The 26,976-nt window shown below is 39.6% G+C and overlaps 1 protein-coding gene across 5 annotated transcripts in view; it reads left to right on the top strand.

Annotated features, from left to right (window-relative positions):
- The window catches only part of Scfd2 (sec1 family domain containing 2), a 346,541-nt gene that overhangs the window by 45,374 nt on the left and 274,191 nt on the right, over window positions 1-26,976 (top strand). The gene's annotated exons all lie outside the window — the stretch shown is intronic.

The raw sequence follows: 26,976 nt of genomic DNA, 5'->3' as shown, positions 1-26,976 counted from the left end.
GCCCTCAACCACTGAACTGTCCCTAATCTCCTTGACATATTTACACTATGTATACTCCTTTCTTGCACCAATCTTGGCTTGAATACTGTTTTGTTTTATAAAGTATAGACCACTGTTTGTTTTCTTTGTCCAGTATGTGTATGAGCTATCTTTCTTCATCTTTTGCTTTCAATCCATGTGTGTCTTTTAAGCTAAAAGGAGTCTCCTGTAGGTATCATGCACTTAGATTTTGACTGTTTTTCACCGGTTCTACCATTTTGTGTCTTTTGGATGGCCACTTAAACTCTTTCTATTTCAGTTCTTACTCATCAGAACTCATTCTGCTCATTTGGTTGTTTTCTGGTTGTTTATTTGTGACCCTTTGCATGTTGTTTACCTTTTGCTGTAGTGTTTGTTCAGTGTGAAGCTCTAATTCCTGTCTATTTCCTGTTTGTGCATCTGCTGCAGTTTTCTGTTCTGTGCTCACATGAAGACATATTGTTGTAATAGACTATTTTAAGCTCACAACTTTGATTACAAACAAATGTCTAGGCTTTTACCCTATTCCCCAAATGTATATTTTTTGTGTTTACAATCAACATATTGTTTGTATATTCCTTTAACTTACTATAGCTGCTGTTGTTTTTGAAATTTTTAACTTTTGGCTTTCACGCCAGAGACTTAAAAGGTTTCCACACTGCCATTGCAGTAATGGAGTATTCTGAATTAGACTATGTATTCATCTCTATGAGTTTTATAGTTTTTCAGACTTTCCTGATAGTAATTACCATCATTTTCTTTCACAATGAAGACTTTTCTTGAGGAATTTCTAATGAGGGCTGGGGCTATAGTAGAGTTTTGGTTCAGTCCCTAGCACTGCATAAAGTTTCGCATGGTGGTTCATATTTGTATCCTCAGGCCTCAGTGTATAGAGGCCGGAGGATCAGAAGTTCACGTAGCCTGGACTGTGTGAGACCCTGACTCAAAACCAAAGAATTTTTTATAAGACAGGCCAATTTGGAGACTGGTTTGCCATGATTCTGAAGCTAACCTGGGTTATATAGTAAGTTTTAAACCAGCCTGGGCTATAGAGTCTTTCTGCATCTGGCTTATTTCACTTAATAGCATGTTTTTTAGTTCTGTCTGTTTAACTGCCCATTGATTATCCCTTACCTGCCTTGGCTTCAATTTTCTTTACAACTGAATAAGATTCCATTCCAATGTGTTTGTACATTTTCTCTATCCATCTTCTATTGGTAGATAGGCAGGCTTAGTTCCATTTCTTAGATACTACAAATATTGTAATAAAAAGCATGGATGTGCTAGGATCTCTATGGTATAGTGATTTAGTGTTATTTGGATACATCCAGGAGGGGAATAGCTAGATCATATGGCAGTTCTATTTTAATTTACAAACTATGTTATTGTGTATATGCCTATATACATATGAGTGTGTGTATAAGTGAGGGCTTGTGTGGAGGTCATGGGACAAATTTTTTATTTTTAAATTTTTTTTCCAAGACAGGGTTTCTCTGTTTAGTTCTGACTATCCTGGAGCTCTGTAGATCAAGCTGCCCTCAAACTCCTGAGATTTGCCTCCCTCTACCTCCCAAGTGCTGGGATTAAGGCATGTGCCACCACTGCCCGGCTAACAGGACAACTTTTGTATGTCAGTTTTTACCTTCTGCCTTACTGAGGTGGTCTCTTGTTTCTGCTGCTGCATCTTGTATGTCAGGCTGTCTGACTAGAGAACTTCTATGCTAATTATGCTGTCTCTGCCTCCCTTCTGTCAGTAGTAGTGCTGAAATTGTAGATGTATGCCAAATACATCTCACCTTTTATATAGGTTCTGGTGATCAAATTGGTGTCATCATACAAGAAGCGCATTAATCTGCTGATCGGTTTGCACCCCCTCATTTTTGAGGACTTTCCACATTGACTTCCATAGTGATTGTAGCAGTTTATTTTCCTGCCAGAAGTTTATTAGGGTCCCTCTCCCTCCTTACACTTTGTCAGCACTTGTTTTCATGTTGGTAGCCATTCTGATCTGGGTGAGATTAGGTCTCAAAGCAGTATTAATTCGCAGTTCCTTGGTGGCTAAGGATGCTGAACACCAATGTTACGATAAATCTTTTTGCCAAAAGCTGCCTGAGCCCCACCGCCACGTGTGAGCTTTAAGACAGCCGCCTGTCCGAGTTAGGCCCAAATGAATACACAGAGAGACTTGTATTAGTTACAATGTTGCTTGGCCAATGACTAGGATTCTCATCTGTTAGCTCAGTCTCAATTATTATACATCTATATATTTTATAAGACTTATCTTATCGGACACCTTATTGGCGTCCCTCCTAGCTGGTGGATCACATAGTACCGCTGGAGCAGGAGCCGAGGGGAAAAGAGGGCCCTTCCTGTTTCTCCTTTGCTTAAATATGGGTCTCCTTGCTATGTCACTTCCTGCCTGGATCAGCACTTCTCTACTACATTTCCCAGAATCCTCTTTGACTCCTAGTCCTGCCTAACTTGCCATTACATTGGCCAAACAGTATTTTATTTAAAAATCAATAAGATAAACATACATAGTACATTCCCCATCACACAAATTCAAATATATATTTTCATTTGTAATTCTTTGCTTAGCTCATTTCTTGATTGGACGTTTTTTGGTATTTATTATGAATTGACTTGTGTGCAGGATAAGATAGAGATGTAGATTCATTATATCTGTGGAGCTCTAGTTTTCCCCAGTGCAAACTTCTTTTTTCTAATGTATACTTTTGGTGTATTTGTTGAAAATTAAGGGGATTAAGGTTTATTTCTGGGTCTTCTATCCTGTTCCATTGGATTAGATGTCTACTTTTTGTGCTAGTACCATGATTCGTCTGTTACTATGGCTCTGTAGTTTAGTTTGAAGTCAGGTATTACAAAGCCTTGACAGAGTTGAATCTATGTCTTCATATAGTTATTTTTCTTTTGCTAAGTTGAGTCCTTTTACATTTGAGGTTATTATTAAGATAGTCACTGGTTCCTGTGATTTTACTGGTTGTTTTTATGCTTGAATTAATTATTTTTTGACCTCCCCTTTATTAGGATTCAGGGTTTGGTCACATACTTTGTTGTGCATAATGAATTTCCTCCAAGTTTCCTTTTTAAACATGTTCCCCATGTGAAATTTATTCATTCCTGTTCTCTCATGTTCCAGACTGACTTTCTGCCTCCTTTTATACAGTGTTCATGTAAGAGTCCTTTACATTCTTGGTTGGTATGAAATGCCTTGTCTTGTGTTTGTCATGAAATGTTTTTCATCACTGTCAATTTGAAATGATAGCTTTCCTAAATATAATAGTCTTGGTCGATAGTTACTGAGTTTCATGACTTGAAATATCTGTTTTTTGCTCTCCTGTCATTTAGGATTGCTAATGAGAGATCTCATATTATTCTGACATGTTTTTCTTTGTAGGTGAGTTTATGTTTTTCTTTTACAGATTTTAATATTGTTTGTTTGCTTTATATTTTGGTGTGTTGTGGTCATAGTTACTTAAGTTTCTGAATGCCTCTTTTACTAGATTTGGGGAAATTTGTAATGTGATTTCATCTGCTATATTGTCTATACCTTTGTTTTTATTTAGTAAAGGGTAAAGTTTCTATTACTTGAAAGTTAACTGTTTAGTACTTAAGAGTATGAGAGTATCCTGTGTATTCTTTTTGTTTTTTAGATTTATTTATTTATTTATTATATGTACAGTGTTCAGCACCAAATCTCATTACAGATGGTTGTGAACCACCATGTGGTTGCTGGGAATTGAACTCAGGACCTTTGGAAGAGCAGGCAGTGCTCTTAACCGCTGAGCCATCTCTCCAGCCCTCCTGTGTATTCTTTTTTTTTTCTCTTTTAAATTTTCTTTTTTTCTTTCTCTCCATTTTTTATTTAAATTAGAAACAAGATTATTTTACAAGTCAATCCCAGTTCCCTCTGCCTCCCCTCCTCCCCTGCTCCCCCCAACACCCTACCTATCCCATACCCTTTCTGCTCCCCAGGGAGGGTGAGGCCTTCCGTAGAGGGGTCTTCAGAGTCTGTCATATCCTTTGGGATAGGGCCTAGGCCAACCCCTTGTGTCTAGGCTCAGGGAGTATCCCTCCATGTGGAATGGGCTCCCAAAGTCTATTCCTATGCTAGGGATAAGTACTGATCCCATAAGTAAAAAGCCCCATAGATTTCAGAGGTCTCTTCACTGACACCCACGTTCATTGAGTCCGGATCAGTCCCATGGTGATTTCCTAGCTATCAGTCTGGGAACCAAGAGTTCCCCCTTGTTCAGGTCAGCTGTTTCTGTTGGTTTCACCACCCTGGTCTTAACCACTTTGCTCATCACTCCTCCTTCTCTGCAACTGGATTGCAGTTCAGTTCAGTGTTTAGCTGTGGGTGTCGGCTTCCACTTCCACCAGCTTCTGGATGAAGGCTGTAGGATGGCATATAAGGCAGTCATTAATCTCTTAATCAGGGGAGGGCATTTAAGGTAGACTCTCCACTGTAGAATAGATTGTTACTTGGTGTCATCTTTGTAGATGTACAGACATTTCCCTAGTGCCTGATTTTTCTTTAAACCTATAATGTCTCCCAATATTATGGTATCTCTTATCTTGCTCTCTCCTCTATTCTTCCCCCAACTCAAACTTCCTGCTCCCTCATGTCCTCCTCATCCCTCTTTTTCTCCCCTTCTCATTCTCCTAGCTCTTTCCCCCCTACCCCCATGCTCCAAATTTGCTCAAGAGATATTGTCCCTTTCCCCTTCTTCAGGGGACCATGTATGTCTCTCTTAGGGTCCTCCTTGTTTACTAGCTTCTCTGGCAGTGTGGATTGTAGGCTGGTAATCCTTTACTCTATGTCTAAAATCTACATGAGTGAGTATATATCATGTTTGTCTTTTTGTGATTGGGTTACCTTGCTCAGAATTGTTTCTTCTAGTTCCATCCATTGGCCTGCAAATTTCAAGATTCCATTAGGTTTTTTTTGGGGGGGTGGGGAGGCATTTTTATTATTATTATTATTAATTCAAGTTAGGGAACAGGCTTGTTTCACATGTAAGTCCCTTCTCCCTCTCCCTCCCCTCATCCCCATCCCTTCTCCCCACCCCCAACCTACCCCTCACCCCATCCACCCACCACTCCCCAGGCAGGGTAGGGCCCTCAACAGGGGCTCTGCAAAGTCCACCAAATCTTCCTGTGTTGGGCCTGGGCCCTTCCCCATGTGTCCAGGGCCAGAGTGTATCCCTTCACGTGGGATGGGCTCTCAAAGTCCCTTCTTACACCAGGGAAAAATGCTAGTCTACTTCCAGAGGCACCCCGGAGTGCAGAGGCCTCCTTATTGGTATCCATGTTCAGGGGGCTGGATCAGTCTTGTACTGGCCTCCCAGATATCATCTGGGATTGATGTGCTCTCCCTTGTTCAGGTCAACTGTTTCTGTGGGTTTCTCCAACCTGGTACAGACCCCTTCAATCTTCAGTCCTCCCTCTCTTCAACTAGATTCCAGATTTCAGCTCAGTGTATCTGTGGATGTCTGTCTCTGCTTCCATCAGCCACTGGATGAGGGCTCTAGGATGGCATAAAGAGTAGTCATCAATCTCATTTTAGGGGAAGGGCTTTTAGGTTATCCTCTCTTCCATTGCCTGGATTGTCAGATCGTGTCATCCTTGTAGGTCTCTGGAGATCTCCCTAGTTCCAGATCTCTTCTCAGACCTATAGTGGCTCCCTCTAATATGGTGTCTCTCATCCTGCTCTCTCTCCTCTATTCTTCCCCCTACTCAATATCTCTGCTACTCCATTTCCTCTCCTCTACTCCTCTTCTTGTGCTCTTATTGTGGCAGCACCCTCTCCCCTACCCTCATGCTCCCAATTAGGTCAGGAGTTCATTCCACTTCCCATTCCTGGGGTCTATTTATCCCTTAGAGTCCTTCATGTTTCTTAGTTTCTTTGGTGAAGAGGATTATAGGCTGCTAAACCTTTGCTCTATGTCTAAAATTCATATATGAGTGAGTACATACCATGTTTATCTTTTTGTGACTGGGTTACCTCACTCAGGTTGGTTTCTTTTAGTTCCATCCATTTGCCTGCGAATTTCAAGATTCCATTGCTTTTTTTCTGCTGAGTAGTACTTCATTGTATAAATGTACCACATTTTCTCTATCCATTCTTCAGTTGAGGGGCATCTAGGTTGCTTCCAGGTTCTGGCTATTACAAACAATGCTGCTATGAACATGGTTGAACATATGTCCTTGTTGTATGAACATGTACTATTTGGGTATATACCCAAGAGAGGAATGGCTGGATCTTGAGGTAGATTGATTCCCATTTTTCTGAGCAACCGCCATACTGATTTCCAAAGTGGTCTTACAAGTTCACACTCCCACCAGCAATGGAGGAGTGTTCCTTCTTCTCCACATCCTCTCCAGCATAGGTTGTCATTGGTATTTTTGATTTTAGCCATTCTGACAGGTGTGAGGTGGTATCTCAGAGTTGTTTTGAGTTGCATTTCTCTGATGGCCAAGGATTTTGAGCACTTTCTTAAGTGTCTTTCAGCCATTTCAGATTCCTCTGTTGAAAATTCTCTGTTTAGTTCTGCACCCCACTTTTTAATTTTATTGTTTGGTGTTTTGGTGGCTAGCTTCTTGAGCTCCTTGTATATTTTGGAAATCAGCCCTCTGTCAGATGTGGGGTTGGTGAAGATCTTTTCCCATTCTGTGGGTGGTTGTTTTGTCTTACTGACTGTGTCCTTTGCCTTACAGAAGCTTCTCAGTTTCAGGAGGTCCCATTTATTAATTGCAGACCTCAGTGTCTGTGCTACTGGCGTGATGTTCAGGAATCGGTCTCCTGTGCCAATTTGTTCCAGGGAATTTCCCACTTTCTCTTCTAGAAGATTCAGTGTGGCTGGATTTATGGAGAGATCTTTGATCCATTTGCACTTAAGTTTTGTGCATGGTTACAGGTATGGATCTATCTGCAATTTTCTGCATGTCCAAATCCAAGTGTGCCAGCACCATTTGTTGAAGATGCTATCTTTTTTCCATTGTATAGATTTAGCACCTTTGTCAAAAATAAGGTGTGCGTAGGTGTGTGGGTTAATATCTGGGTCGTCAATTCAATTCCATTGGTCTATCTGTCTATTCTTGTGCCAATACCAAGCTGTTTTCAGAACTAGGCCTATATAGTAGAGCTTGAAGTCAGGGATGGTGATGCCTCCAGAAGATCTTTTATTGTAAAGAGTTGTTTTGGCTATCCTGGGTTTTTTATTTTTCCATATAAAGTTGAGTATTGTTCTTTCAATGTCTGTGAAGAACTGTGTTGGGATTTTGATGGGGATTGCGTTGAATCTGTAGATTGCTTTTGGTAGGATTGCCATTTTTACTATGTTGATTCTACCTATCCATGAGCATGGGAGATCTTTCCATTTTCTGGTATCTTCTTTAATTTCTTTCTTCAAAGTCTCAAAGTTCTTATTGCACAGGTTTTTCACTTTTTTGGTTAGTGTTACCCCCCAGATATTTTATGTTGCTTGTGGATATTGTGAAAGGTGATGTTTCCATGATTTATTTCTCATTGGGTTGATCATCTGTATACAGTAGGGCTACAGATTTTTTTGAGTTAATTTTGTATCCTGCTACCTTGCTGAAGGTGTTTATGAGCTGTAGGAGTTCCCTGGTAGAGTTTTTTGGGTCACTAATGTAGGCTATCATGTCATCTACAAATAGTGAAAGTTTGACTTCTTCCTTTCCAATTTGTATCCCTTTGATCCCCTTTTCTTGTCTTATTGCTCTAGCTAGAACTTCAAGTACAATATTGAAGAGATATGGAGAGAGTGGACTGCCTTGTCTTGTTCCTGATTTTAGAGGAAACGCTTTGAGTTTCTCTCCATTTAGTTTGATGTTGGCTGTTGGCTTGTTGTATATTGCTTTTATCATGTTTAGTATGTTCCTGTTATTCCTGTTCTCTCCAAGATCTTTATCATGAAGGGATGTTGGATTTTGTCAAATGCTTTTTCAGCATCTAGTGAGATGATCATGTGGTTTTTCTTTTTCAGTTTGTTTATATAGTGGATTACATTGATGGATTTTCGTATGTTGAACCATCCTTGCATCCCTGGGATGAAGCCTACTTGATCATGGTGGATGATTTTTCTGATATGTTCTTGGATTCGGTTCGCCAATATTTTATTGAGTATTTTAGCATCGATGTTCATGAGGGATATCAGTCTGTAGTTCTCTTTCTTAGTCATATCTTTGTGTGGCTTGGGTATCAAAGTGATTATAGCCTCGTAGAAAGAGTTTGGCAATATCCCATCTGCTTCTATTGTGCGGAACATTTTGAGGAGTACTGGTATCAGCTCTTGTTTGAATATCTGGTAGAATTCTGCAGTGAAGTCATCTGGCCCTGGGCTTTTTTTGGTTGGGAGGCTTTTGAAATGCTTCTATTTCATTAGGGGTTATGGGTCGATTTAAACTGTTTATCTGATCTTGGTTTAATTTTGGTATGTGATATGTATCCAGAAAACTGTACATTTCCTTTAGATTTTCAAATTTTGTGGAGTACAGATTTTCAAAGTATGACCTAAAGATTCTCTGGATTTCTTCAGTGTCCGTTGTTATATCCCCCTTTTCGTTTCTGATTTTGTTAATTAGCATGCTCTCTCTCTGCCTTTTGGTTAGTTTGGCTAGAGGTTTGTTTATCTTGTTGATCTTCTCAAAGAACCAACTCTTTGTTTCATTGATTCTTTGTAATGTTTTCCTAGTTTCTACTTTATTGATTTCAGCTCTCAGGTTGATTATTTCCTGGTGTCTACTCCTCCTTGGTGAGTTTGCTTCTTTTTGCTCTAATGCTTTCAGTTGTTCTGTCAATTCTCTAATGTGACTTTTCTCCAGTTTCTTCATGTGGGCACTTAGTGCTATGAACTTCCCTCTTAGCACTGCTTTCAGAGTGTCCCATAAGTTTGGGTATGTTGTGTCTGCATTCTCATTAAAGTCTAGGAAATCTTTAATTTCTTTTTTTATTTCTTCCTCAACCCAGGAATGGTGCATTTGGGTGTTATTCCTTTTCCACGCGAATGTAGGTTTTCTGCAATTCCTATTGCTGTTGAATTCTAGCTTTAATGCATGGTGATCTGATAAGATACAGGGCTTATTTCAATTCTTTTGTAACTGTGGAGGTTTGCTTTGCTGCCTACTATGTGGTCAATTTTAGAGAAGGTGCCATGTGGCACTGAGAAGAAGGTATATTCTTTTGAGTTTTGATGGAATGCTCTATAGATATCCATTAACCCCAGTTGGGTCATAACTTCTTTCAGATCCTTTGTTTCTTTGTTAAGTTTCTGTCTGGTGGTCCTGTCTAGTGGCGTAAGGGGGGTGTTGAGGTCTCCTACTATAAGTGTGTGTGATTTTATGTGTGGTTCGAGCTTTAGTAATGTGTCCTTTACAAATGTGGGTGCCTTTGTATTTGGGGCATAGATGTTCAGGATGGAGACTTCATCTTGATGGACTTCCTGTAATGAGTATGAAATGCCCTTCTTCATCTCTTTTGATTGACTTTAGTTTAAAGTCTAATTTGTTAGATATTAGGATTGCTACACCAGCTTGTTTCCTTAGCACATTTGATTGGAAAATCTTTTCTCATTCTTTTACTCTGAGGTATCGCCTGTCTTTGAAGTTGAGGTGTGTTTCTTGTAAACAGCAGAAGGATGGATTCTGTCTTCGTATCCATTCTGTTAGCCTATATCTTTTTGTGGGTAAGTTAAGACCATTGACATTTAGGGATATTAATGTTCATTGTTCATTGGTTCTTGTTTGTTTTGGATTTATTGTTGTTGGTGTCATTGTGTATGGATTTGCCCTCCTACTTCTTTTTGTGTTTGGTAAAATTAGATTATCTATTGCCTGTGTTTTTGTGAGTGTAGTTATGTTCATTGGGTTGTAGTTTTCCTTCCAGAACCTTCTGTAGTGCTGGATTTGTGGATATGTATTGTTTAAATCTTTTTTTGTCATGGAATATCTTGTTTTCTCCATCTATAGTGATTGAAAGTTTTACTGGGTACAGTAGTCTGGGTTGGCATCCATGCTCCCTTAGTGCTTGTATGGTATCTATCCAAGACCTTCTGGCTTTCAGAGTTTCCATTGAGAAGTGGGGTGTGATTCTAATTGGTTTGCCTTTATATGTTACTTTGCCTGTTTCCTTTGCTGCTCTTAATATTTTCTCTTTATTCTGTAGATTTGGTGTTTTGATTATTATGTGTTGGGGGGACTTCTTTTTGTGGTCCAGTCTGTTTGGTGTCCTGTAAGCTTCTTGTACTTTCATAGGCATATCCTTCTGTAGGTTGGGGAAGTTTTCTTCTATGATTTTGTTGAATATGTTTTCTGTACCTTTTAGTAGTGTTTCTTCACCTTCTTCTATACCTATTATTCTTAGGTTTGGTCTTTTCATGGTGTCCCATATTTCCTGGATATTTTGTGTTAGGGATTTGTTGGACTTGAGGTTTTCTTTGGTTGATGAATGTATATCCTCTAGCGAGTCTTCAATAGCTGAGATTCTCTCTTCTGTCTCTTGGATTCTATTAGTTATACTCACGTCTTTAGTTCCTGATCATTTATCCAGTCTTTCCATTTCCAGCATCGCCTCATTCTGTGTTTTCTTCATTGTGTCTATTTCAGCTTTCATGCTCTGAACTGATTCAAGAGCTTCCTTCACTTGTTTGGTTGTTTTTTCTTTAGATTCTTTTAAAGATTTGTTTATTTCTTGAATTTTTTCGTTTGTCTTTTCCTCCATTTCGTGTAAGTTTTTGCTTGCATTTTCTTCTATTTCTTTAAGGGATTTTCTTGTTTCCTCTTTAAAGGTCTCTAACATCTTGCTGAGATAATTTTTGAGGTCCATCTCTTCTTCATGCACTGTGTTGGGCTTTTCAGATCTTGCTGGAGTGGAGTCCCTAGATTCTGGTGGTGTCATATTGGTCTTTCTGTTGTTGAGCAAGTTCTTATTTTGTCTTCTTCCCATATCTTTTTCCAGTGAGTGCAGAAGGGGTCTCTCTATCTCCTCTTGATACCCAGTAGTGTGTGTGGGCCAGGAATTCAATGTGCGCAGCTCTGGATGGTCTTGCCTCTCCTGGTAGTCTCCTCACTCTGAAGGAGTTAGGCCTCCATAGGGATCAGGTGTATGTGTGTGTGGGACAATAAGTAAGAGTGGGTTGTTTCCAGGCTCTGGGAGTTCCTTACTGCCTGGGCAGGTCTACCCCAAGCAGGAGCAGGCCCACGGAGATCGGGTTGGTTGGAGCTTTGGAATGGAGTTGGGTAAGAGCAGTGGATCACTCACCTAGTTGCGGATCAGTCGGCGGAAAGGGAAGGAAGCCGTCCTGTGTATTCTTAAGGCTGGTTTCTAGATTGCTCCCAAAGTTGGTGGACATTGTTTTCATGCTCATCTTCTCTTTCTCCTTAATGTTTGAGTATTACCTTGGCTTTGTCCTCCATTCCTGGTCTGTTTATTTGTTTGTTTTATTTTTTGGTCATGCTTAGTAGTTATTCTTTCCACTGTATTTTCTGTTTGACTTATTAAGTCATTTACGAAATTTGTATTTTTTCCCAAAATCTCCATTTTATTACTGATTTTTCATTCACTTTGCTAGCTCCTCCTACCCCAGGTTGTTGTGTTTTTCTTTTCTCTTTGTGGTCTAGATTGGATTCATAGGCTTTTTTGTGATTTCTTTGAGGTAACTGATTATTTTTACTAGTAAACATCAAAATCTTCATACAACATTTTATCCATTTTAGTGTCTATTAATCTCAGTAATTGGATAATTATGATCTTTTAATGAAATTTTGTTTCCCACCATTTTCATACGTCTTGTGTTTTTATGGTACAATATGCACATCTGTTTAATATATCCTCAGGTTTAATTATAGATCTTATAGAGTTGCCTCCTCTTGATGATTCAATCACTAGAATCAATCAGTGAAGACTAAAAATTTTTGTTACAGCAACTTCATAATGTTCAAGATATAAAAATACTATGAAAACTGATTAAAGCATAATAGTATATCATCAATTACTATAAACCAGACAACAGGAAAACCAATGTAGAATTTTTTATGAGGTTAAAACTTATTTAGGGAAATGTGGAAACAGTAGATCTATGAAGTAACAAAAGGAAAGGACTAAGGAAAACATGGGAGAAACAATGTTATAAATGAAAAGAAAAGAAAAAAGAGAGGAATATTATGGAGGATGAAAAATGCTCAAGAGATTAGATAAGAAGAAAAATCAAAACAAAATTCCAGTCCTGGGAAAGTTTGAAAATTAGAAAGGGCAGGAGAGGTGTTCATCAATTACAACACCTACTGTTCATTCCCAGTACCCACAGGTGGCTCACAACCACCTGTACCTCCAGTTCTAGGGGATCTGATGCCTCTACTCACCTCTGCAGGAATCAGCATACACATGATACACATGTATACATACAGGCAAAATATATAATGAAATAAAATAAATCTAAAATATACTTAATCCTCCCTCCAAATTAGATAAATGTGAGAAGGGGAATAAAAACGATGTAAGTTTTTAATGTAAAAAATAATAACAATAAAAGCAAGCTGTAAGATAAAGTCCAAATACTATAGTAAATACAAAGTGGATATAAAAAGCTAAGAAGGGGATACAAATGCCAATAAAGTGGGGCAAAGGAGAGCAGAAAATAGTTGCCCAGTGGAAAAAATGAGTAAACAAAATGAATGAATTTATCAAGAAGACAAGCTTGTGGCTGGGTCACAACTGCTTTGCTGGGCTGGGACTGAGGAGTCCCCAGAGCTCTGGGTTGTATTGGTTTAGGTGCCAGGACAGGGCTTCACAGTTGGACTTAGGATCAAGGTAGCTGGAAAGCAAAGACTCAGGGCTGTGGAGTACCTCTTAGGAGGTTTGTTGCCACAGGGTAATGAGCTGCAGTAGCTTGGCTGGGAAATGTTGTCCTATCGTTGAGCCAGTATGATACAGGATGGCAGACTCTGGGAGATGAAGGGATTCTGTGGCTCCTGGCCTCTATCAGGTCCTCTAGTGGGGATGCACTCTGGACTTTTCCTTGTTTCAACATGGCACAGTAAGTAGCAACCCGCTGCACTGTGCAGTGGTGTGGGACAGGACACACTGTGAGTTCCTTTTCTAGAGTCACAAGGTAAATTTCACTGTGTCAGCTCAAGGCCTCTCCCTAAGCTGAGGTCAGGACCTGTGTCCTGTCTGATTCTATAAAAGTGAAGACTACAGACACCTGCAGCAGTGATGGACTCCATTTCAGAGAGAAGCCCCTCCTGCGGTTTTTGTTTTTAAGATTTATTTTATTTGTGTGTGTGTGTGTGTGTGTGTGTGTGTGTGTGTGTGTGTGTGTGTGTGTGTGTGTGTGTGTGTCCATGTCCATGTCCATGTCCTGGGAGAGGCCAGGATCTTCTGGAGCTGTAGCTACAGGGAGTTGTGAGGGAGTTGTGACCCACCTAATGTGGGCACTGGGAACTTAATGCAGGTCCTCTGTTAAATCAGTAGGTGCTCTTAACTGTTCTTTTCCTTCCTTCCTTCCTTCCTTCCTTCCTTCCTTCCTTCCTTCCTTCCTTCCTTCCTTCCTTCCTTCCTTCTTTCCTTCTTCCCTTCCTTCCTTTCGTTCTGTTATTTGAGACAGGGTTTCTCTGTGTAGCCCTGTCTGTTCTGGAACTCACTCTGTAGACCAGACTGATGTCAAATTCACAAAGATCCTCCTGCCTCTGCCTCCGGATTTCCAGGATTAAAGGCATGCAACACCAATATCTAGCTCTCTCTCTCTCTCTCTCTCCCTCCCTCCCTCCCTTCCTCCCTCCCTCCCTCCCTCCTTTCCTCCCTCCCTCCTTTTTTTTTAAAAATGGGATCAGGGACAGCAAAGACAAGTAGTTTCCTTTGGTCTGTGTAGCCATGCTGAGTTTTTGATGTGACATACTTCAGAGCTCTCTTTCCTTCACTTTCCCTCTTCTAAATGGGGTTGTCTGTTGGAAAGCTCCTTTATCTGGAGGTGGAAGGTGGTGTAAGTGTTAGGCACCTGTAGTTAGCAATCTTGCTTATACACAGGGATTCTGAATGGAGAATTCAGGGCCAGAGTTAGAAAACAAACAAACCTAAGAGCATAAAAAGGTGACAAGGATCCTGGCTCCTAGAGTAAGAGTTTCTTTATTTAGAGGCTCCTTTAAGAGCAGAAGTTCTTAAAACTGCATCAGAGTGGACTCACCCGAGGAACAGGTCCTCTGGCACCTGATATTCTGTCCCTGGATAACAGGTACGTTTCGTCCTTGCTAACCACTGAGTTTGTAATTGCTGAGGCAGTGGTAGCCCTGGGAAGACAGGGTTCATAGAAAGGCAAGCCATAACTGTTTCTGGTGGTTTTATATTTCACCCCTTTGTATAACTTTAGTAAGAGCTGTTTATTTTCTCTTTGAGACTTGTGATTCTGTAATGATTGTACTTTATTCCAAACTAGCCTCAGAAAAGATCCTCTGCAGATTTCTTTGGATCCATTGAGTTGATTTGCCTCATAGAACTAAATGCTATTTTTCACATTAGTTTCTTCTTCTACTCTGACTATGTATACTGTGACCACAGGGCCAAAAAAGTGTGTACAACAAGAACATACACTATCAAGGCATTTTCCCCAAACCTTCTTGAGTATTTATGGTGCTGTAAAGTGGACATCAGTCCACAGCTGTACTTTGTCCAAGCTTCACTGTACAGATGGCTGTATATACTGCCCTTCACATCCCTGTGGAGGAAGATTTATGTGGTCTTCACTCTCTCTGACTCTCCCTTTAATAATTTGTTTCTGTGTCTAATACTCATCATGACCAGGAAATGTTTTTCTCATGTGTGGCTTAAATCTCTCCACCTGCACCTTAACTATATTTCTTTACCCTTTGACCTGAGTTGAGGTGGGAAGCAGGCAGTTACTATTACTCCTCAATTTCTGTGGCTGTTGAAAGACAGAGCTTTACCTTTTGTACAAATCAGTGGTAGTAATAAAGTCACATTTCCTGGAGAAAAATAAACATCTGTCCATTTTACGTGAAACAGACATTACTTTGTTTCAGAACCAAGAGAACATTAAAAAAGAGATACTAGTACAAGCTTATGGGAAATTCAGATGACCACATACATTAAATAGAGCATTAGTGTATCATCTCCCATCTACCTTCACCATCTGCTTCTCAAAGTAACTTGTGATTAAGCCAGTATAACTGAGTATATAATTGAGCTTCACTATGATCAATTATATAGTTTATATTGTTGTAAACAGTGTTGGTTGCTTTTGATCGTCTAGATGTAACCTATAGAAAAAGCATGTAATACTAAAACTATGCATGTGAAATGAAATATAACTACCAATAAATTATGACCAGGCAAAAACAAAGGGACAGATGATTTGAAAGGCAGGGACCTGAGAAGTAAAAAGAAGAAAAGAGGCTTTAATAACTTTTTAAGACTTGAACAATGTGATGCCTTTTGTAGGGGACAACATATAAAACAGCTTAAGCATGTAATGCAAGTTTTGACAAGCAACATGTGGAAATTTTGAATACTTTTGTCTGTTTGTAGACTACATCACGATCTCTTTCTGTTGCTTTGCTTCATTCCTGCGATTCTCCTGAGAAACCCACATATTCAGGGTAGACATTCAGCCCTTTGTACATTATTTACAAAATTGCTCAGCCATTGGGTTTTTAAAACTATGTTTATTCTTTCCTACTTAACAGTGTACTCTGATTATATTTTCCCCATTATCCTCTCTTGTCTCCCAGTTGAATCCCCTTACCCAATAAATCCCCTTTCTACATTATCTATTATCAGTATGTAACATTTTGGCTCTTCATGTTGGCTATTAAGTCAACATTTTGTTTGTTCTAATAGTGCTGTCTGCTATGAATAACTAAATTTAGCAGAGTTGCCTCCATGATCTATATGTTATTTAACTGCATTCTTGAAAAAAAAAAAAAAACTTGGGTTTTAAAAAAAATCACATTGGTGTCAGGGCTCATTGTGAAAGGAGAATTTATCTTCAGGAACAGCCTATTACACACACACACACACACACACACACACACACACACACACACACACACCTTGTAACCAAAGCATTAACAAATAAAAATCATAATAGAATACCGGTACAGTTAGAAAGACATTTAATTTCTACACTTTAATCTTACAGAAAATATAGGACTTCATATAAGCCCTTGATATAATGGGTTGAAGGTGGTTCCTTGCGAAGTGGTAGAGAAGTGGAGGGGCTGTTTAGCACTGGAGGCAAGGCAAACACACTGAAGAAGGTAGCCATTGAAGAGGATGCAAGCCAGGACAAGCATAGCTAGCAGAACCGAGAGGCAGAGCTGACGATGGGCACTGTTGCATTAGCATCAGCTCTGTACATTTACTTTGTCTTCTCTCCCACTTGAGAGATAATTGTGTTTTAAGAAGTTTGCCTTAATGTACTGAATTAGTAGTTTACAGACTTAAAAGTCACTTGTCCATCGTCAAAGTGTTATTTGTCAAAAAGTTGCAGTATATCATTATGGTTGAGATATAAAGTAACCTTTTTATGGCCCTTAACATTATCTTGCAAAGCCTCTGGGCTTACATTTTGAAATCACCATGTAAATCTGCCTGACAGGTTATCCTTCTCTTTCATAAAGTGAAGTACGGCAAAATATTCTATTACCTCTTCACTGCCTGGTTCTTATTGCTTGCTTATTCCCATGGTAGCATTTTTTTTTTTTTTGAGTGTGTGGGGTCTTGGGTGACTTTACTTGACATAATAACATTGGTATAAAACCACTTCTGAGCCGGGTGGTGGTGCACATCTTTAGTCCCAGAACTTGGAAGCAGAGGCAGGCAAATCTTGGTGAGTTTGAGACTAGCCTGGTCTACAGAGTGAGTTCCAGGAGAGGCTCCAAAGATAAAAGAAACCCTTTCTTTTTTTTAATTTAATTTTTTAAAATTAGTAACAAGCATGCTTTACATGTCAATCCCAGCTCCCTCTCCCTCCCCTCCTCCCCTGACTCCACCAGTCCCCACCCCATCCCCCCTCTACTCCCCAGGGAGGGTGAGGCCCTGCATGGGGGAATCTCAAAGTCTGTCCCAGGTGGGGCCTAGGCCCTCCCCCATGTGTTCAGACAGAGAACATCCCTCCATTTCTGTGCCAGGGATACTGTGCCACTGGTACTACCTGAGGCCCCATAGATTGCTGAGGCATCCTCACTGACACCCAGGTTCATGGGGTCTGGATCAGTTCCATTCTTACCTCTCAGCCATCAGTCTGGGGTCCCTGAGTTCCCCTTTGTTCAGGTCAGTTGTTAATTTGGTTTTCACCATCCTGGCCTTGGCCACATTGCTCCTCCCTCTCTGCAAATGGGTTCCAGGAGTTCAGTTCAGTGTTTAGCTGTGGGTGTCTGCCTCTGCTTCCATCAACCACAGGATGAAGGCTCTAAGATGGCATCATTATCCAGGAAGGATATGTAAGGTAGCCTCTCCACTATTGCTTAGATTGCCCTCTGGTGTCATCCTTGTAGATCTCTGGAAATCTCCCTACTGCCAGATTTCTCTTTAAACCTATAATGACTCCTTCTATTATGATATCTCTTATCTTGCTGTTCTCTATTTTTCCCCTGACTCAACCTTCCTGCTCCCCTATGTCCTCCTCTCCCCTCCTCTTCTCCCCCTTTCTTTCTCCCATCTCCCTCTCTCCTCCCAATTTGCTCCCAATTTGCTCAGGAGATCCTGCCAGATTCCCCTTTTCTAGGGTACCATGCATGTCTCTCTTAAGGCCCTCCCTATTTCTCATACTCTCTGGTGGTGAGGTTGTAGGCTGGCAATTCCCTGCTCCAAGTCTAAAATCCATATATGAGTGAGTACATACCCTGTTTGTCTTTTAGAGACTGGGTTACCTCACTCAGAATGGTTTCTTCTAGTTCCATCCATTTGCCTGCAAATTTCAAGATTCCATTTTTTCCCCCACTGAGTAGTACCCCATTGTGTAAATGTGCCACGTTTTCTCTATCCATTCTTGAGTTGACGGGCATCTAGGTTGCTTCCAGGTTCTGGCTATTACAAATAGTGCTTCTATGAACATAGTTGAACAGATGTCCTTATTGTACGAGTGTTCATCTTTTGGGTATATACCTAGGAGTGGAATTGCTGGATCTTGTGGTAGACTGATTCCCATTTTCCTGAGGAATATTCATACTGATTTCCAAAGTGGCTGTACAAGTTGGCACTCCCACCAGTGGAGAAATGTTCCCCTTTCTCTACATCCTCTCCAGCATAAACAGTCATTGGTATTTTTGATTTTGGCCATTCTGACGGGAGTAAGATGGTATCTCAGAGTTATTTTGATTTGTATTTCCCTGATGGCTAAAGATGTTGAACACATTCTTATGTGTCTTTCAGACATTTTAGATTCCTCTATTGAGAATTGTCTATTTCTGTACCCCACTTTTTAATTGAATTATTTGGTGTTTTGGGGACTAGCTTCTTGGTTCTTTGTATATTTTGGAGATCAGTCCTCTGTCAGATGGTGGGGTTGGTGAATATCTTTTCCCATTCTGTGGGCTGCCATTTTGTCTTGCTGACTTTGTGTCCTTTGCCATTGTGTCCTTTGCCTTACAGAAGCTTCTCAGTTTCAGGAGGTCCCATTTATCAATTGTTGATCTCAGGAATGGCATTGAGTTTCTCTCCGTTTAGTTTGATGTTGGCTGTTGGCTTGTTGTATATTGCTTTTATTATGTTGAGGTATGTTCCTGTTATCCCTGATTTCTCCAAGACCTTTATCATGAAGGGGTGTTGGATTTTGTCAAAGGCTTTTTCTGCATCTAGTGAGACGATCATGCGGTGTTTTTTCCTTAGTCTGTTTATATGGTGGATTACATTGATGGATTTTTGTATGTTGAACCATCCTTGCATCCCTGGGATGAAGCCTACTTGATCGTGGTGGATGATTTCTCTGATGTGTTCTTGGATTCGATTTGCCAGTATTTAATTGAGAATTTTTGCATCAATGTTCATGAGGGATATTGGTCTGTAGTTCTCTTAATTGGTTGTGTCTTTGTGTGGCTTGGGTATCAAGGTTATTGAAGCCTCATAAAAAGAGTTTGGTAATGACCCTTCTGCTTCTATTGTGTGGAATACTTTGAGGAGAATTGGTATTAGCTGTACTTTGAATTTCTGGTAGAATTCTGCACTGAAGCCATCTGGCCCTGGGCTTTTTTTGGTTGGGAGACTTCTAATGACTGCTTCAATTTCATTAGAGGTTATAGGTCTATTTAAGTTGCTTATCTGTTCTTGATTTAATTTTCGTAAGTGAAATCTGTCCAGAAAATTGTCCATTTCCTTTAGATTTTCGAATTTTGTGGAATATATGTTTTCGAAGCATGACCTGATGATTCTCTGAATTTCCTCTGTGTCTGTTGTTATGTCTCCCTTTTCATTCCTGATTTTATTAATTTGCATGTTCACCCTTTGTTGTTTGGTAAGTTTGGATAAAGGTTTGTCTATCTTGTTGATTTTCTTGAAGAACCAACTCTTCCTTATATTGATTCTTTGTATTGTTCTCCTAGTTTCCATTTTATTGATTTCATTCCTCAATTTGATTATTTCCTGGCATCTGCTCCTCTGGTGGTGTATTGGCTTCTTTGTTTTCTAAAGCTTTCAGTTTTGCTGTTAATTCTCTAGTGTGGTTATTTTCCTGTTTCTTCATGTGGGCACTTAGCATTATGAACTTTCCTCTTAGCACTGCTTTCAAAGTGTCCCATAGGTTTGGGTATGTTGTGTCTGCATTCTCATTGAATTCTAGGAAATCTTAATTTCTTTTTTATTTCTTCCTGGACCCAGGAGTTGTGCAATTGGTCGTTACTTAATTTCCATGAGTTTGTAGGTTTTCTGCAATTCATGATGTTGTTGAATTCTAACTTTAAACCATGGTGGTCTGATAAGATACAGGGGGTTATTTCAATTTTTTTGTACCTGTTGAGGTTTGCTATGTTGCCAAGTATGTGGTCGATTTTAGAGAAGGTCCCATGTGGCGCTGAGAAGGTGGTAAATTGTTTTGTATTTGGATGGAATGTTCTATAGATATGGTCCAATTGGGCTATAACTTCGATTAGTTCCTTTGTTTCTTTGTTAAGTTTCTGTCTGGTGTTCCTGTTCAGTGATGAGAGCTGGGTGTTGAAGTCTCCCACTATAAGTGTGTGCAGTTTTATGTGTGATTTGAGTTTTAGTAATGTTTCTTTTACAAACGTGGATGCCTTTGTATTTGGGACATACATGTTCAGAATTGAGACTTCATCCTGATGGATTTTTCCTGTGATGAGTAGGAAGTGACTTCCTTCATCTCTTTTGATTGATTTTAGTTTAAAGTCCAATTTGTTGGAAATTAGGATTGCTACCCCCACTTGTTTTTTGGGTCCATTTGATTGCAAAATCTTTTCCCAACCTTTAAGTCTTAGGTACCATCTGTCTTTGAAGTTGAGGTGTGTTTCTTGTATGCAGCAGAAGAATGGATTCTGTCTTCTTATTCATTCTGCTAACCTGTGTCTTTTTATAGGCGAGTTAAGACCATTAATATTGAGGGATATTAATGACCATTGATTTTTTCATTCTTGTTTGTTTTGGATTTGGTGGTGGTGGTGGTGAAATTATGTGTGGGATTCCATCCCATTTTTCTTTTGGCTATTGGTAAAGTGGGATTATCTATTGCCTATATTTTTCTGGTTGTAGTTAACTTCCTTGGGTTGCAGTTTTCCTTCCAGAACTTTCTGTAGGGCTGGATTGGTGGATATGTATTGTTTCAATCTGATTTTGTCATGGAGTATTTTCTCCATCTATATTGATTGAAAGCTTTGCTGGTTAGAGTAGTCTGGGCTGGCATCTGTGGTCTCTCAGTGTAGGTAGAATATCTATTCAGGATCTTCTGGCTTTCAGAGTTTCCATGGACAAATCAGTTGTATTTCTGATATGTTTGCATTTATATGTTACTTGACCGTTTTCATTTGGTGCTCCTAATATTTTCTCTTATTCTGTATGTTTGGGGTTTTGATTATTATTTGGCGAGGACACCTTTTTTTTTTGGTCCAGTCTATTTGGTGTTCTGTAGGCTTCCTGTGCTTTCATTGGCATGTCTTTCTTTAGGTTGGGAAAGTTTTCTTCTATGATTTTTTGAATATGTTTTCTGCTCTTTTGAGTTGGATTTCTTCACCTTCTTTTATACCTATTATTCTTAGGTTTAGTCTTTTCACAGTATCCCATATTTCCTGGATATTTTGTGTTAGGGATTTGTTGGACTTAAGATTTTCTTTGGTTGATGAGTCTATTTCTCCTAGTGTATCTTCAGCTCCTGAGATTCTCTCTTCCATCTCTTGTATTTTGTTGGTTATGCATGCATCTGTAGTTCCTGATCGTTTATCCAGCTCTTCTATTTCCAGCATTCCCCCAGATTATGCTTTCTTTATTGTCTCTAATTCAGTTTTTAATCTTGAAGTATTTCCTTGAAAGGTTTGTTGATATCTTGTTTTTTTTCTTCCATTTCTTTAAGGGATTTTCTCATGTCCTCTTTGAGACCTCTATCATTTTCATGAACATGTTTTTAAGGTCAGTCTCTTCTGCTTCATCTGCATTGTGATGTTCTGGTCTTGCTGGTATATGGTCCCTAGTCTCTAGTGGCGTCATATTGTTTTTTCTGTTGTTAAATGTGCTTTTATATTGTCCCCTTTTCATCCTTTCTTCCAGTGGGTGTAGCAGGAATCTCTTCCTCTTCTGGTGGGTATGGGTCCCAGGTTCCCTTCTGGTAGATGCACACATTTCCAATACTCTGATGTCTGTCCTCTTCTCCTTGATGGAAGTAGGACTGTTGCTGGGGCCTTGGCAGTCTCTGGGTGTGCTGTAGCCCACTGGTCAAGTACAAATCCTGTGAGCAGACCTCTCAAGGTGTTTTTCTTGTATGTAGCAGAAGGATGGATTCTGTCTTCATATCCATTCTGCTAGCCTGTGTCTTTTTATAGGTGAGTTAAGATGGTTGATATTGAGGGATATTAATGACCATTAATTTTCATTCTTGTTAGTTTTGGATTCATTTTTGGTGGTGGTATTGTGTGTGATAGGTCTGCCTTTATATGTTACTTGGCCTTTTCCTTCGCTGCTCTCAATATTCTTTCTTTATCCTGTATTATGTGGCAATGGGACCTTTTTTTTTTTTTTCTTTTGTCCAGTCTATTTGGTGTTCAGTAAGCTTCTTGTACTTCTTTAGGTAGGGAAATTTTATCCTATGATTTTGTTGAATATATTTTCTGCACCTTTGAGCTGGGCTTCTTTACCCTCTTCTATACCTATTATCCTTAGGTTTGGTCTTTTCATGGTGTCCCATATTTCCTGGATATTTTATGTTAAGGATTTCTTGGACTTCAGATTTTCTTTGGTCGATGAATCTATTTCCTCTAGTTTATCTTCAACATTTGAGATTCTGTCTTCCATCTCTTGTGTTCTGTTGGTTATGCTTACATCTGTGGTTCCTGATTGTTTACTCATCTTTTGTATTTTCAGCATTCCCTTAGTTTGTGTTTTCTTTATATTCGTTATTTCAGTTTTCAGGTCTTGAACTGTCTGAATTGTTTCCTGTTTGATTGTATTTTCTTGGCTTTCCTTGAAAGATTTGTTGATTTCTTGCATTTTTTGGTTTGTTTTTTCTTCCTTTTCTTTAAGGGATTTTTCTCATATCCTCTTTGAGGGCCTCTATAATTTTCATGAAGTTGTTTTTAAGGTCATTCTCTTCTGGTTCATCTGCATTGGGATGTTCAGGTCTTGCAGGTGTAGAGTCCCTAGATTCTGTTGGTACTATATAAGTCTTTCTGTTGTTGGCTATGTTCTTATGCTGTTGTCTTCCCATCCTATCTCTTCTTCCAGTCAGTATTGGTGGTGGTCTCTTCTTCTCCTCTCAACTGGAGGGTGTAGGGGCAAGACCAGAATGGCTGCAGATGAAACTGGCTGCTTTGTTCTGCCTCCAGGTCTCTCTTCAGGGTTTGGTGGTGGGAATGGTCTGGGGGCTGTAGGCCAGGGAGTTAGGAGAGGGGCAGGTGGCAAGAAACCCTTTCTTGAGGAGAGCAAGATAAGAGATACCATAATAGAGGGAGACATTATAGGTTTAAAGAGAAATCAGGCACTAGGAAAATGTCTGGAGATCTACAACGATAACACCAACTAACAATCTAAGCAGCAGAGGAGAGACTACCATAAATGCCTTCCGCTGATAATGAGATTGATGACTAATTTATATGCCATCCTTTAGCCTTCATCCAGCAGCTGGTGGAAGTAGAAGCAGACACCCACAGCTAAATACTGAACTGAACTCTGGAATCTAGTTGCAGAGAAGAAAGAGTGATGAGCAAAGGGGTCCAGACCAGGCTGGTGAAGCCCACAGAAACAGCTGACTTGAACAAGGGGGAGCTCTTGGTCCCCAGACTGATAGCTGGGAAACCAGCATGGGACTGATCTAGACCCCATGAACGTTGGTGTCAGTGAGGAGTCCTCGGAAATCTATGGCACCTCTTGTAGTAGCCAGTACTTATCCTTAGCATAGGTGTAGACTTTGGGAGCCCATTCCACATAGAGTGATACTTCCTGAACCTAGACACATGGGGGGTGGGGTGGGCCTAGGCCCTATCCCAAAGGATATGACGGACTCTGAAGACCCCGTATGGAAGGCCTCACCCTCCCTGGGGAGCAGAATGGGTATGGGATAGGTAGGGTGTTAGTTCGGAGGGGGCAGGGGAGGAGGGCAGGGAGAGGGAACTGGGATTGACATGTAAAACAATCTTGTTTCTAATTCAAATAAAAAAGAAGAGAGAAAAAAAAAGAAAAACCAAAACAAAACAAACAAAAACTACTTCTGTCTAATTACTTGTAACTTTTATTACAAACACATGAAATATGCAATACTTACAGCATTTTTATTTTGTAAATGCAACGCTTTAAAACACACAAAGCACCATAGTTAGAAATAATTTACAGATACTTGGTAGAGAAATGGGGAGATTCTGCCTATATCACATCTCAATGATGGAGTCATCAGGTGGGATCACTGAAACATGATCATGGAATCATTTTTTTTTGTTAGTTAGCTGGTTGATTTCCCTTTTCTTTTTATAAGGTTGTGGTTAAATTCCAAATTTGTCACAAGTTTATTTTAAAGCATCCATGTGAAACACTCTTCTCCCAACTTTTAGTTTGTATGTTATTTCAGTTAGAAAAGTGGCTTACTTTCATGGCATGGCTAATGACATGTTGGTGGTGTGTGTATGGAAGAAGAAGATGTACTGTGGGCCAGAGCAGTGATGCTTAGTGATTACTAGCTCATGGTGTGGGGTTTGGTTGGCCTTTCTTGTTAAGAAATATTTTGTTTCTTTAGATCACATGCTTTATGTGGGAAGGAGGCATTACCTAGATATGGTAGCTAATTGCAAGTCTTAGCAATGCTACAAGTAAAAAATCTGTCTTCTAATTGAAGACACCCTTATCTTTAAAATAAGTATATGCTGGAGGTATGGTGGTAGTGAGTAGACCACTTGCCTAGAGTAGGTGAGGCAAAACTAGAACATAGAGTTAATACAATAAAAATCTAAACAGATCATCTGCCAAGTTATTTGCTGATTCTCATTTCCTGCAACCCCTCTAATATAGAGTCACATGACACACAGAGCCTGTCACACTCAGAAGACTTTTCTTTATTGTTATAATCATGTTGAATAAGATATATCGATCTCCCTATCCCACCACACCCCTCGCTGTCCTGTAGTGCTGGAGAATGAACCCAAGGTTTCTGCATACGAGGAAGGCCCTCTACCATGGAGCTATATTCTAAGCTCATTCCACCCTCGCCTAGCCCCAGGGATTGAACCTACAGCCTTGCACAAGCTGGGCAAGCATGAATGTCTCTTTCAGTGGACTGCAATCTGCCTTTCAGTAGCCACAGTGCTGTGACCTGTAGTGTAGTACATAAGTAAGTGCATCGAGGAGGCTGAGGGTGTAGCAGTGAGCTAATACACAGAGTGCACACCGATCTTGGGATCTAAACACTTCAGGCCAATGTTTGTTTTCACATATTTAATAGAATAAGTGTCAGAGCATATTGTGGCACCAAATGACAATCTTATGCAAAAAGTATGTAACATTACTTGCAATTCATGAGATAGGCTGAGTTAATTAAGAGAGCATCAAGGAAACATATGCCCATAAGTTTATCTCTAGCAGCAATGTGTTTATTTCTGTGCCTGGCATGAAAATACATATTGAATTAATAGATAGTTGAAAATTAGTGATACAAACCAATAATAAGGTAAACAATTATGAAATAGGGATGGATTTGAATGGACACTTTAGTTGAAAAAGTGTTGAATGTCAAATGGGCACTTGAGAAGATGATCAACTTCACTGGTCTGTAGAAAAATGCAAATTTAAACCACAAGGAACTACCACGCATTTGTTAGAATAGCTAAAATAAATGGAACTGACACTACCCAGTGCTGGTGAGAGTGTGAGGTGACTAGAATTCTCACATGTTGATGTGGAATGGCCCATCTTGCCTTAGGTTGCCAGTATCTACTAATAAGTGTGCACTTGGCATAGATCCTAATACTCATTCTTGGAAGTTTACCAAATAAAAATGAAAACATAGGTGCATGTACATGCATGAAACCTGTACTCAGATGTTGTTGAAGGCTCTGTTTACAGTATGAAAAATGAAGATAACCCCAACAATCATTTACTTGTGGCAAGACAATCAAATGCCTAAGCTTTAGTAAATCTAATACAGTGAAGTAATATTCAGCAAGTAAGAGGAGAAAGCTGTTATTTTATTTGAGAAAGTAGATGAATCTGAAATACACTATGCTGATGTGAAAAAGCCAGACTCAAACATCTTTTTGGTCCCATTTATAGGACACTCTAGGAAGGAAAAGCTAGCAAACAGATTCAGAAAGGCATCTAGGAGAAGAGTTGGAGAGATGCAATTGACTACAAAGAGGGAGAGTGTGTTAGAATGATAGAAATATTCTGCATCTAGATTGTGGTAGTGGTTAACAAACACAAATGCTCTATGTATAGAACTATGTAAACAATATTTTAATAAACCTGACTAAGAGAACTATGTAAACAATATTTTAATAAACCTAAGAGAACAAGGGAAGAAGTATATAATGAAGTTTTTACTTTTCTTTTTTTCATTTAGTACATGAACAAGGAAATTGTTAAGTTGTACTTTGAGAATCAGGGATGGAAGAGGGTAGTTGAGAATGAAGGCAAAATTCAATGATATATGATAGGAAGATGTCTTAAATGAAACTTATTTTGTATGCTAGCTAGAGAGAGATACACAGAGATAGGTGGATGTATGTATGTATGTATGGGTGGGTGGGTGGGTGGATGGATGGATATCAGGATGAGTCTGTACCTTGCTGAGGAACCAGAGAACCTCAGGAGTTATGGTTATTTCTTGTTCTTTTTCCTAAATGCGTGCCATGTTACATGGATAAGGAGGAACTTAAGTTTTTTTTTTTTTAAATCTTTTCACAAATGTTTGCTTAAAAAGAAACTGTGATTCAGGCTTTTGAGTTTCTCATGGCTGGGTCTCTGTTTTGTGTGTATCATAATTTTCAGCACCAGCCACTTATTAGGTGGTATCTGCTAGCTAACACTGGCAGACACTCAGCTCTAAGCACCTTGGATGCGGTTAATAGATGCTGCCTTGGTGCAGTTGCTCTGAGAATCAGAAGAGGGCATGCTTCTTTAAGTGCCTGCATGGCCTGCATGTGCTGAGTTAATGCAGACTGTTTTATTAACAATTAAAAAACTAAGTATAGCAATAAACAGTTGGAATTCAGTTTCAGAAAACAGTCCATAGGCATGCACTGGTGAGGTCTACAGGAGTGATCTAT

This window comes from Cricetulus griseus (assembly GCF_003668045.3).
Source record: "Cricetulus griseus strain 17A/GY chromosome 1 unlocalized genomic scaffold, alternate assembly CriGri-PICRH-1.0 chr1_1, whole genome shotgun sequence".
In the NCBI taxonomy this organism is placed as follows: domain Eukaryota; kingdom Metazoa; phylum Chordata; class Mammalia; order Rodentia; family Cricetidae; genus Cricetulus; species Cricetulus griseus.
The sequence above is the reverse complement of the archived record's forward strand: the minus strand, read 5'-3'. Positions and strand labels throughout refer to the sequence as shown.